The 10102-nt window shown below is 37.4% G+C and overlaps 1 pseudogene; it reads left to right on the forward strand.

Moving 5' to 3' along the window:
• Positions 1 to 3062: 3062 nt before the first annotated feature.
• On the forward strand, positions 3063 to 4875 carry LOC101715052 (tropomyosin-like; annotated as a pseudogene).
• Positions 4876 to 10102: the final 5227 nt, after the last annotated feature.

Here is a 10102-nt window from a genome sequence, read left to right on the forward strand (position 1 = left end):
CTCAATGGCAACTTTTAAACATCCTATCAGCCTTGCAAGGTGACTATTTACTCTTTTTATAGAAAGTCGGTATCTGAGTAACTTTCCTGGGTTCACAGAGCAAATGAATGACTTGGCTAAAATTCATAGTGTAAATCCTTTCCACCACCAAACGGTTTCTCATATTTTATATACTATATAAATATATGTAATATATGCAGTGCCTAAGGTGTGCATCTATTACCTGACTTCCACTAATGATATTTCTATAGACAGATTACCTGAGGCTTATATGGAAGCAAGTGAATGAAAAACTAATCTCTTTTCACAATTATCCTACCCAAAAAAAATCCACTTAAAATATCATCTTTTGAAATACCAATTTATGCTTCTTGTGTAAATTTGTCTATAAAACAAGAAAAGGAAAAATAACGATTTTCAAATGGCAGTCCTCAAAACTTTCGGAAATAGTGGGGAATACAGATAAATGAAAAATGAATGATGATGTCAGCCCACCATACACATTCCTATAACATTTCCATTGTACAAGCTTTTGGAGAAAAACTTCTGTAGAATTACTTTGAAAGTCTATGCACATTCTTTTAAATGTAATGATGCAACTACTCATCCTTTGGCAGTTTCTTATTTTTGGAACAATGAAAAGTTGTTTCCAACCCTGGAAAGTATTCGGAGTCCGTGGAGTTGTATTTAGAAGTCTGTTCTTCAAAATTAAAGAAAACTTGAGCATTAAGAAAATTGTAAGTCTTGAAGAGAATAGTAGTGCAGACAGGACAGGTACGTGTTTTGGCCTTACAAAAGGTTCCCCCTTCCTTTTTTTTACTTTCGGTGGAATGGCAGTGTGAAGTGCAGTGTGTACATTGACGCAATCCTTCCATGGTCTTCTATTCTAAAGGGGCCAACACTACTCAAACTACATAGATATTACGTAGATACTTCATATCATGATTTGAATCATCAGATTTATAGAGTACAAGTATTATTTTCATTCATAATAATAAACTCTAAAAGAGAGGTACCAAATGAATTTTCTGAGAGCAGGCAGAGTTTTTTGATTTACATTTCTTGATTCATGCACCTAAAAATAATTCAATTTTCTGATAAATCTTCTCTAAGACAAGTTCTATGTTATTTTAAATTAGTTATGAAGATTGTGATAGTCTAAATTGATGGAAAAATAATGTCTCTGCAGATATTTAATTTCATTTGGAATTAAATCACTCATTCATCATCAGTAGTAGTACATCATGCTGTGTATCAGATCCCTCATATATAAACAGAAGTTGTGTAATGTGAATGGTGCTAATAAATATTCACTTATGTTTTCATCTAAAAATAGTGATAGTATCATGGCTTGGAGTTGTGTGTGAACATTTTCTGAACCCTAATATAAGATTCTTTGTAGGGAAAGATTTTTAATTCTTTAAAAAGAAATTGCTGTGTTTTACTGACTCTTGGTCCAAGTAGAACTGATCATCTTCCCTGAGAGTGGCTCATGATAACTGTTGTCTTAGAATATATAATTTTCATTCAACAGTATCAATCAGTGGACTAGGATATGGAATAAGCTGATGTATGTTCCACAGGGATTTGATAAAAAGTAAACTTTTAATCATAAATACTAAAAAGTAATTTAAATATATATAAAAGGCAAGATTTTAGAATATTTCATCTGCTTTTAATATACTCCCACCTGATGAAAAATATTTTCCTCCTTGATATTTAATTCAAATATTTTTGTCTACCTCTGTGAATTTATAGCTCACCCAGGAATCCTCAACAGTGAGGCAAAAATTCACCAAGTTGTTATTTTGTCAGCAAAGTACCTGATATTAGTGTAGATTCTATAGGGAAAATATCAGGCATATTGATTATTTACCTTTACCTCACCAGCATTGTGTTTTGGTGGCACTTGCACTGGCTGCCACTAATAGTAATAATATCCGCATTATTTTCCATGTTCCAGGGGCTGTTGAAAGTCATTCATATGTGATAGCACCTTTGATATAGCATGCTATGAGGATGCGACCACTGTTATTCCCATTTTACACATGAAAAAATGTGAGAACAAAATGGTTGACAGACGAAAATTATATCTATCCATAGACCAAGAACTCCAGTAAGAATATCTGCCAAACACAAGAATGAACTGTTTGCAAGGAACATGACAGAGATATTGAAGAAGAATATTCTTTCAGATCAGCTGTGTCTCAGGCTCTATGCCTATCTGAAATTCCAAGCAAATTTCAATTTACACTAGGACAATGTAAAACTACATATTATACTGAATAATAATGTGAATGTACAAATGCACATTAAGAAGGTATATTGTCTAGAGGCTAAAAGAATTAAGCACTAATCTGGAATTTTAATTAGAATTCTAAGGAAACAATCATTTTTACTGGCAGGAATTGAATAACTGTATTTGTTGAAAACAATGAAGGAATCGCTGATTGACTTTTAATTAATTTACAACTCAAAATCAAATTCTTATGTGACTTCATTATGCTCATTTATTGAAAGAATTGTTAAATGGCTCTAATTGACTGCATGTAATTCATTACACTACCACATTCAACAATTACTAAATTCCTAATACTAACAATTTTCCATTGATTAGGTTAAAACTGAGTTATGATTAAAGTGTATTGATCAACTCTTAAAAGTCTAAAATAAATATTAAATGATAGATTATATTATAAAGTCATTTGGAGCAATCTGCTGAGCTTTATAGTTCTCTTATAATTGAAGTTTAGATTTTTTGTCCAGACATGGTTAATATAGACATCATATATAATTATATATAAATACATATAATAAGCAATTCATTAAACTTTTTAAATGGTAGATTATTAGCTACTGATATTTTTATGAAACTTTTAACTTTTAGTAAGAATTCAAGAAAGATGTTTATACAAATTTTTTAAGGAAAGCTACGGAACAGGAAGGATGAGATGACAAAATTATAGGCTGTCACTAAACAAGCATTGAAGAAATTCAAGCAACAAAATCCTAATTGAAAAACAGCGGACTGAGGAGGCAGGGGCTGAGACAGAGGCAGCTGGATGTGCACTATAGCCAGGATCACCACCATCTAGGCGGTGAAGCCCAAGATCCAGGCTCTTCAGCAGCAAGCTATGATGCAGAGAAGGCTGAAAGCCTCCAGGGGGAGATGGAGGGAGAAAAGCGGGCTCGGGAACAGGCTGAGGCAGAAGTGGCCTTCTTGAACCATAGGCTCCAACTGGTTGAAGAGGAGCTGGACCGTGCACAGGAGTGCCTGGCCACTGCCCTGAAAAAGCTGCAGGAAGCTGAGAGAGTGAGAGCCATGAAGGTTGTTGGAAACAGGGCCTGAAAGATGAAAAGATGGAATGAGGGAGTCCAGCTCCAGCGGGTTCAGGTCCTGAGAGGAGGTGTGGAGTCGGCAACGAGAGAATGAAACACTGAGTGGAGGGTCGGCAGCTCAGCTTGACTGTCTGAGTTATACCGAAATCACTTTACTTATATATGTTTTGATTACACAAGGCTTTGGCAAGCACGTGGGTCCATACACAGTTTCATACAGAGTTAAAGAAAAGCTGATATCATCTGAAAAACTATTTTAGACCACCCAGTTCTAAATACTCTTCCGGGTGCTACGTGAACTCTTGCTAACTTATCAGATTTACATTTGAGGAACAAGAAGCATTTTAGAAAGGTCAGACTACCTCATTAGGCCAAGATTCTTCAGAACTCATTGTTGTGTACCCTGTGGGTGTTGGTCGAGGGTGACCAGGTGCCAGAAAGTGGGGCGCATTATTTTTTCCTTTCTTTTGTTCATCTTTAACTCCTCTCGTAAGCAATATTTGTCATACGGCAGGGGTAAATCTAATCTGGGTAAATGTACTGAATTTGTTCCTTTTGGGGGGGTATCATAATGTTCCACCTATAAGCTACATTGGGAGGGGGCTCAGTCGTTGGGGCAGGCCCACACTTTCCTTTATTTTCTATGGACCGAGATCCCTGTTTTGCTGCAAATATTTGTGTGCTTAAGGTAGTCAGGGCCTCACCATTTGTCTGAGTCTTGGAAGTACCCAGCATTTCCAAGAGCTATAACTGCGTCATGAATTTGTTGATGTCCCAATTTCCCTTTGTACAGTCAGGGCATATGGACGTCACATCTCCACTACTCACGGAGGTATGAGTGAGGGGCTTTTCTGTAAATGGATTTACAATTTCTTCCTGTAATCCTGGCCTAGTAACCATTTCTGAAGTACTGACTTTTATCCTTTCCGTGATTGCCCGGGGAGTACAGCACCGAGGTAATCACTACCACGGAAAGCGAAGGCAAAAGACGGAGTCGTGGTTTCAGCCATAGACTCGGTTTCACTGGAGCTGTGTCAAGCAGCGAGATTGTGACCATGGCCTAGGCCAATGGAACTCCAGGAAATCCAACTTAAAGAAGATAAATATATTGCAGAAGGGGCAGATAGGAAGTATGAAGAGGTGGCTCGAAAGTTGGTGATTATTGGAGACCTAGAACTCACCAAGGAAGGAGCTGAACTGGCAGAGTCCCGTTGCCGGGAGATGGATGAGCAGATCAGATTGACAGAGCAGAACCTGAAATGTCTGAGTGCTGCTGAAGAAAAGTACTCCTAAAAAGAAGACAAATAGGAAGAGATAAAGATTCTTAATGATAAAGTCAAGGAGGCAGAGACTCGTGCTGAGTTTGCTGAGATCAGTAGCCAAAATGGAAAAGACAATTTTGATGACTTGGAAGATAAGCTGAAATACACCAAAGAGGAGCACCTCTATACACAAAGGATGCTGGACCAGACCCTGCTTGACCTAAATGAGATGTACTGCTCCCCAATCTCGCCCTGTGGCTGCTCCTCCCTCTGACCCCAACACCACCTGGAGACTGCCTGCCCAAGGCAACTCAAAACTGAGGGCTGATTTTTTAAAAAAATTCGTTTATTGTTACATTTTAGGTGTACAACACATTTACATTTCTCATTAGGAACTTGTACATTTGCATGATGCATCTTGGTTCTTATTTTCTCCCCATTCCGAGCCCTTCCTTCACCCCCTCCACCGTTCCCTATTTACAAAGACTTGGTTTCCATTTCTCATTTTACTTTCCTTTCTTTCTTTCCTCGGCCCCTCCCACTACCAAACACCTATGGACCTTTTCTTCCTATTTTGCATTATTGATTATTCATTCTAATCATTGGTACATCTTAGGTATACAATATAATGACATTCATCATTGGAAATTTGCACCTTTACATAATCTCTCTTGGTTCTTATTTTTCCCCCTTCCCCTGCCCTCTCTTCAACCCCTCCATCCCTCCCTGTTTACAAAGACTTTGTTTCTATTTTTCAATTTTCTCATATTCCATTCCTTTTTCCTTTCCCCAACCCCTCCCACCATTGCCCCTTTTCCTCCTATTTCACATTTTCTATTATACCTTTTAGGCCTCATTTACACTTTCAGTTTCTCACGCCAGAGAAACTATTTGGTATTTACACAGGGATGTCCTATTTATTTCACTTAAGAGTATCACCTGAATGTGCATCAATTTAGCTATAAAATTCTCTAATTTCTCATCTTTTATGGCTGAGTAGTACTCCATTTTATGAAAAAAAAAACATTTTCTTCATCCAGTCGCCAGTTGAGAGGCATTTGGGTTGTTTCCAAGTTTTAGCTATGACAAACTGTGCTGCTATGAACATGGGTGCACATATATCACTGTAGTATGATTCTAATTCTTTAGGGAAGATACCCAGCAGGGGAATAGCTGGGTCAAATGGGACTTCCAGTCCCAGTTCTCTGAGGTATCTCCATACTGATTTCCACAGTGGTTGCACCAGTCTACACTCCCACCAGCAGTGGAGCAGGATTCCTCTTTCCCCACAGCCCCACCAGCATTTGTTATTGGTTGATTTCATGATGGCAGCCATTCTTCCTGGAGGGAGGTGGAATCTCAGCATTGTTTTCATTTGCATCTCTCTAATGACCAGTCATGTTGAACGTTTTTTCATGTATTTGCTATTCCTACTTCTTTGAGAAATGTCTGTTGATTTCAGATGCTCATTTTCGGATTGGGACTTTAAATTTAGGAGATTTGATCTTTTTAAGTTCTTTATAGATTTGAGATAGTAGACCTTTATCTGAGGAAGAGGAGGTGAAGCTTTTTTCCCACATTGTGGGTTGTCTCTTCACACTGCTGGTGGTTTCTCTTGCTGTGCAGAAGCATTTTAGTAAGAAGAGATCCCACTTGTTGATTGTTGTGCTAGTTCACAGTCAAGAGAGGTTTTCTTCATAAAATCTTTTCCTACACAGATGTTTTCAAGAGTTCTACCTAAACTTTGTTCCAGCCGGTTCAGCGTGTCTCTTTTAATATTTAGATCTTTAATCCATTTTGATTTTACTTTAGTGCATGGTGAGAGACATAGGTTTAGTTTTAATCTTTGGCAAGTTGAAGCCCAATTTTTCCAGCACCATTTATTAAAGAGGCTATCTTTCCTCCAGTGAGGGTGTTTGGCTACTTTATCGAAGATGAGATGGCTGAGTGTGGCTGGCGTTGTTTCTGCATCTTCTATTTTGTTCCACTGGTCCTCAGCTCCATTTCTTTGCCGGTATCATGTTGTTTTTATCACCGTAGCTTTGTAGTAGAGTTGCAGGTTGAGGATTGTGACACCCTCTGCCATGTCTCTGTTACCTAGAATTGTTTTTGCTATTCTGGGTGTCTTCTTGTTCCAAATGAATTTTTGGATTGTTTTCTCAAGGTCCATGAAGTATCCTGCTGGGATCTCAATTGGAATTGCATTGAATCTGTGTAGCAGTTTTGGAAGTATGGCCTTTTTCTCTATATTGTTCCTTCCCACCCAGGAACAGGGAATATCTGTCCCTTTTTTTGATATCATCTTCAATCTCTCTTTTCAGAGTGCAATGGTTTTCAGAGAAGAGGTCTTTGATTTCTTTCATTAGGTTGATTCCTAGGTATTTCAGTTTTTTGGATATTATGGAAGGAATTATTTGTCCGATTTCTCAGTAATTCTCTAGTTCGTGTAAAGGAAAGCAACTGGTTTTTGTATGTTGATCTTTTCTCCAGCTATCTTACTGAATTTGGTTATTCAGTCCAGAAGACTTTGGTGGAGTTCCTGGGGTCTTCTATATACAGTATCATGTCATCTGCAAATCATGACATTTTGACTTCATTTCCTATCTTTATTCCTTTTATTTCTTTCTCTTATCTAATGCAATGGCTGTTTCCAACAATGAAAGAAGAGTGGTGACGGGGGACATCCTTGTATTGTTCGTGATTTTACTGTGAAGGATTTCAGTTTGTGACCATTTAGTATGATATTGGCTGTTGGTTTTTCATAGATGGCTTTTATCAGTTTGAGGTAGAGACCATCTATTCCAATTTTTTGTAGGGTTCTTATCATAAATGCACTTTGGATTTTGTCAAATGTTTTTTCTGCATCTATAGAGTTAATCATGTGGTTTTTGTCCTTCGCTCTATTGATATAGTGTATTACATTGATTGATTTGCATATATTGAATCATTCCTGCATCCCTGGGATGAATCCCACTTGTTCAGGGTGTATGATGATCTTCATGATCTTCTGCATTCTATTTGCTAGTATCTTATTAAGGATTTTTGCATCTATGTTCATTAGTGAGATTGGCCTGTAGTTCTCTTTTTCGGTTGGGTCTTTCTCTGCTTTCAGGATCGTGTTGATGCTTGCTTCCAGGAATGAATTTGGAATTGCTTCCCTTTCAATTTCACTGAAGAGTATAAACAAGTGTGGCAGTAGTTCCTCTCTAAATATCTTGCAGAATACAGTAGTGAAGACATCAGGACCTGGACTTTTTTCTTAGTTGATAAGTTTTTAATTACTTTTTCAATTTCATTGATTGATATTGAGTTGTTTAGAATTTTTAGATCTTCATTCAACTTGGTAATTCATATGTATCTAGGAATCTGTCCATTTTTTCTGTGTTTTCCATCTTATTGGAGTGTACATTCTTGAAGTAGGTATTGATGATCCTCTGGATTTCTGCTGGGTCTGTTGTCATTTCACCCTTTTCATTCCTAATTGCATGGATTTGGGCCTTTTCTTTCCTTTTTCTGATAAGGTTGCCAAAGGGTTTGTCAATTTTGTTGATTCTTTTAAAGTACCAACTCTTGGCATGTAGTGATGTACATATTTGAAATAACTTTTTTCTTGTAACTACCATTTGTAAAACATTCAACATAATTCCACAGCTCCAAAGCAGCCGTCTGATTCCTTTCTCACTTTGGAAGGTAACTTTCAGCCTAACTCATGATGCCTTCTACAGAAGAGAAAAAGAAGTATGGGCATCTGCTTCATCAAGAGCCAAACAGCCCAGGGAAAGACTCCATTGTAGGAAACCTCACTGTTCTACCCAAGTACCAGCCAAACCAGGAAGATGGTCCCAGGAGGAGTTAGCCAAAAATAAAAACCACGCTGCTCAGTTTTTGAGCTTTAAGGTAGCTTTGGACAACTTTATTTTTATATTCTTCAGAAGTGAGAAAATTAAGATGGTGAGACCTCTGAGACTTTTTTTTTTGATGCTGGGAACTGAACCCAGGGAGGGTCTTGTGCATGTTGGCAGGAGCTCTTCCACTGAGCCTGTACCCAGCCATGAGACCAAATTTTTGTCCCATTTCTACCCCTTCTCATCTGCTCACTGAATGGATCATGTGTCCCTCCCTTATTGTTGAGGTGACCGAAAAATTGCTCTCCTGCCTCCTTGAAAGAAAAAAAAGATGTTTTTGCCACTGATTCAGCCATAAGAAATTCATCTCACCCTTTTCCGTGTCTGAAGCTGATGTGTCTGAAAGTGCCATCTCATTGTGCTTTGTATCAGTTAGTGTTGGAGAAATCTTCAATAGCTTATGTACAAAACTTTTAAAATTGTATATTATTTTGAAATTTTGCTTTAGGGTTGGAGTGCGCAGCTACCCCATCTGGCTGTGAGAGTTGCTGGAGTCTGTGGGCTGGCAATGTGCTGATCTTTTGAAGTTTTTTCCACACCCACTTTTAGGTGAGGTTTCTGTGAGGTCTGTTTGGTGTACATCCTGGAGCTTATTGGTTTAAAATGTATGTTCTTTTGCTGTGGTATCTCTTTGGGGCCAGTCAGAAGAAAGAAGGTCCAGAAGTGCAACTGTTTTGATCAGATCAAAGTGTGTTTCAAACCAAAATCTGAAACACTTCTGGTCCCAAGAATTTCAGATAAGGGATCGTCAGCTTGTATGTGCAAATCTATTGTGAACATGTGTTTTCATTCCTCTTAATAAAACCTTAAGAACAGAACTGTTGGTTCTTAACAGTAATACAAGTAATTTCTATAGTGTTTTCCAAAATGGTTTTATCATTTTACAGTCACATTAGCAGTTCATTCATATAAGGCATTTTTGTTGGAAGTATGCAGTGCATGTCTTATCTGTTGAGGTTCTGTTCTACTTCTAGTCTCCTGATAGCTCTTATCATGAATACCTGTAGAATTTAGTCCAGTACTTTTCCTCCAACTAGTGACAGGATCATATGGCTTTTTCCTTTCCTCTGTTAAAATGATGACTTTTGGGGGTGGATCTTCCAATGCTGAACCAACACTGCCATCCCTATAACAAAACCACTGTCCATATCCTGCCAGATCTGACTTCTAATAGTTTGTTTTGTTAAACAAATTTTTATCTGTGTTCGTACTTTTTTCTTCTATTATCTATATCCAGTTTTAGTATTGGCAAAATGTTGATTTCCTAAAATGAGGGAAGAAGTGTTCCTTGCTTTTTCTGCTTTAAATATTGGATATAATTCATCAGTTAAAATGTATATGAGCCTGTTGTCATATAGGTAGGTTTTCAAGATAGGAATATACTTTCTTTAATAGGTGCTATTCAAATTTTATATTTCATCAACAGTCAGTTTCATTAATTTGTCTTCTAAGGTACTTCTTAGAAGTTGTCAAATTTATTTCAAAAAAGATTTTTGTAATATGCTTTCTATATTCTTTTAAATTCTGTAAAATCTGTGGTCATCTCTAAATTTTGATATAGTAATTAAAACAATGTATAATTGATGTTGCATAATA

The sequence above is a fragment of the Heterocephalus glaber genome, unplaced genomic scaffold (assembly GCF_053883595.1).
Source record: "Heterocephalus glaber isolate CG9 unplaced genomic scaffold, H.glaber_assembly_v1.0 deba00001553, whole genome shotgun sequence".
Taxonomy (NCBI): Eukaryota; Metazoa; Chordata; class Mammalia; order Rodentia; family Bathyergidae; genus Heterocephalus; species Heterocephalus glaber.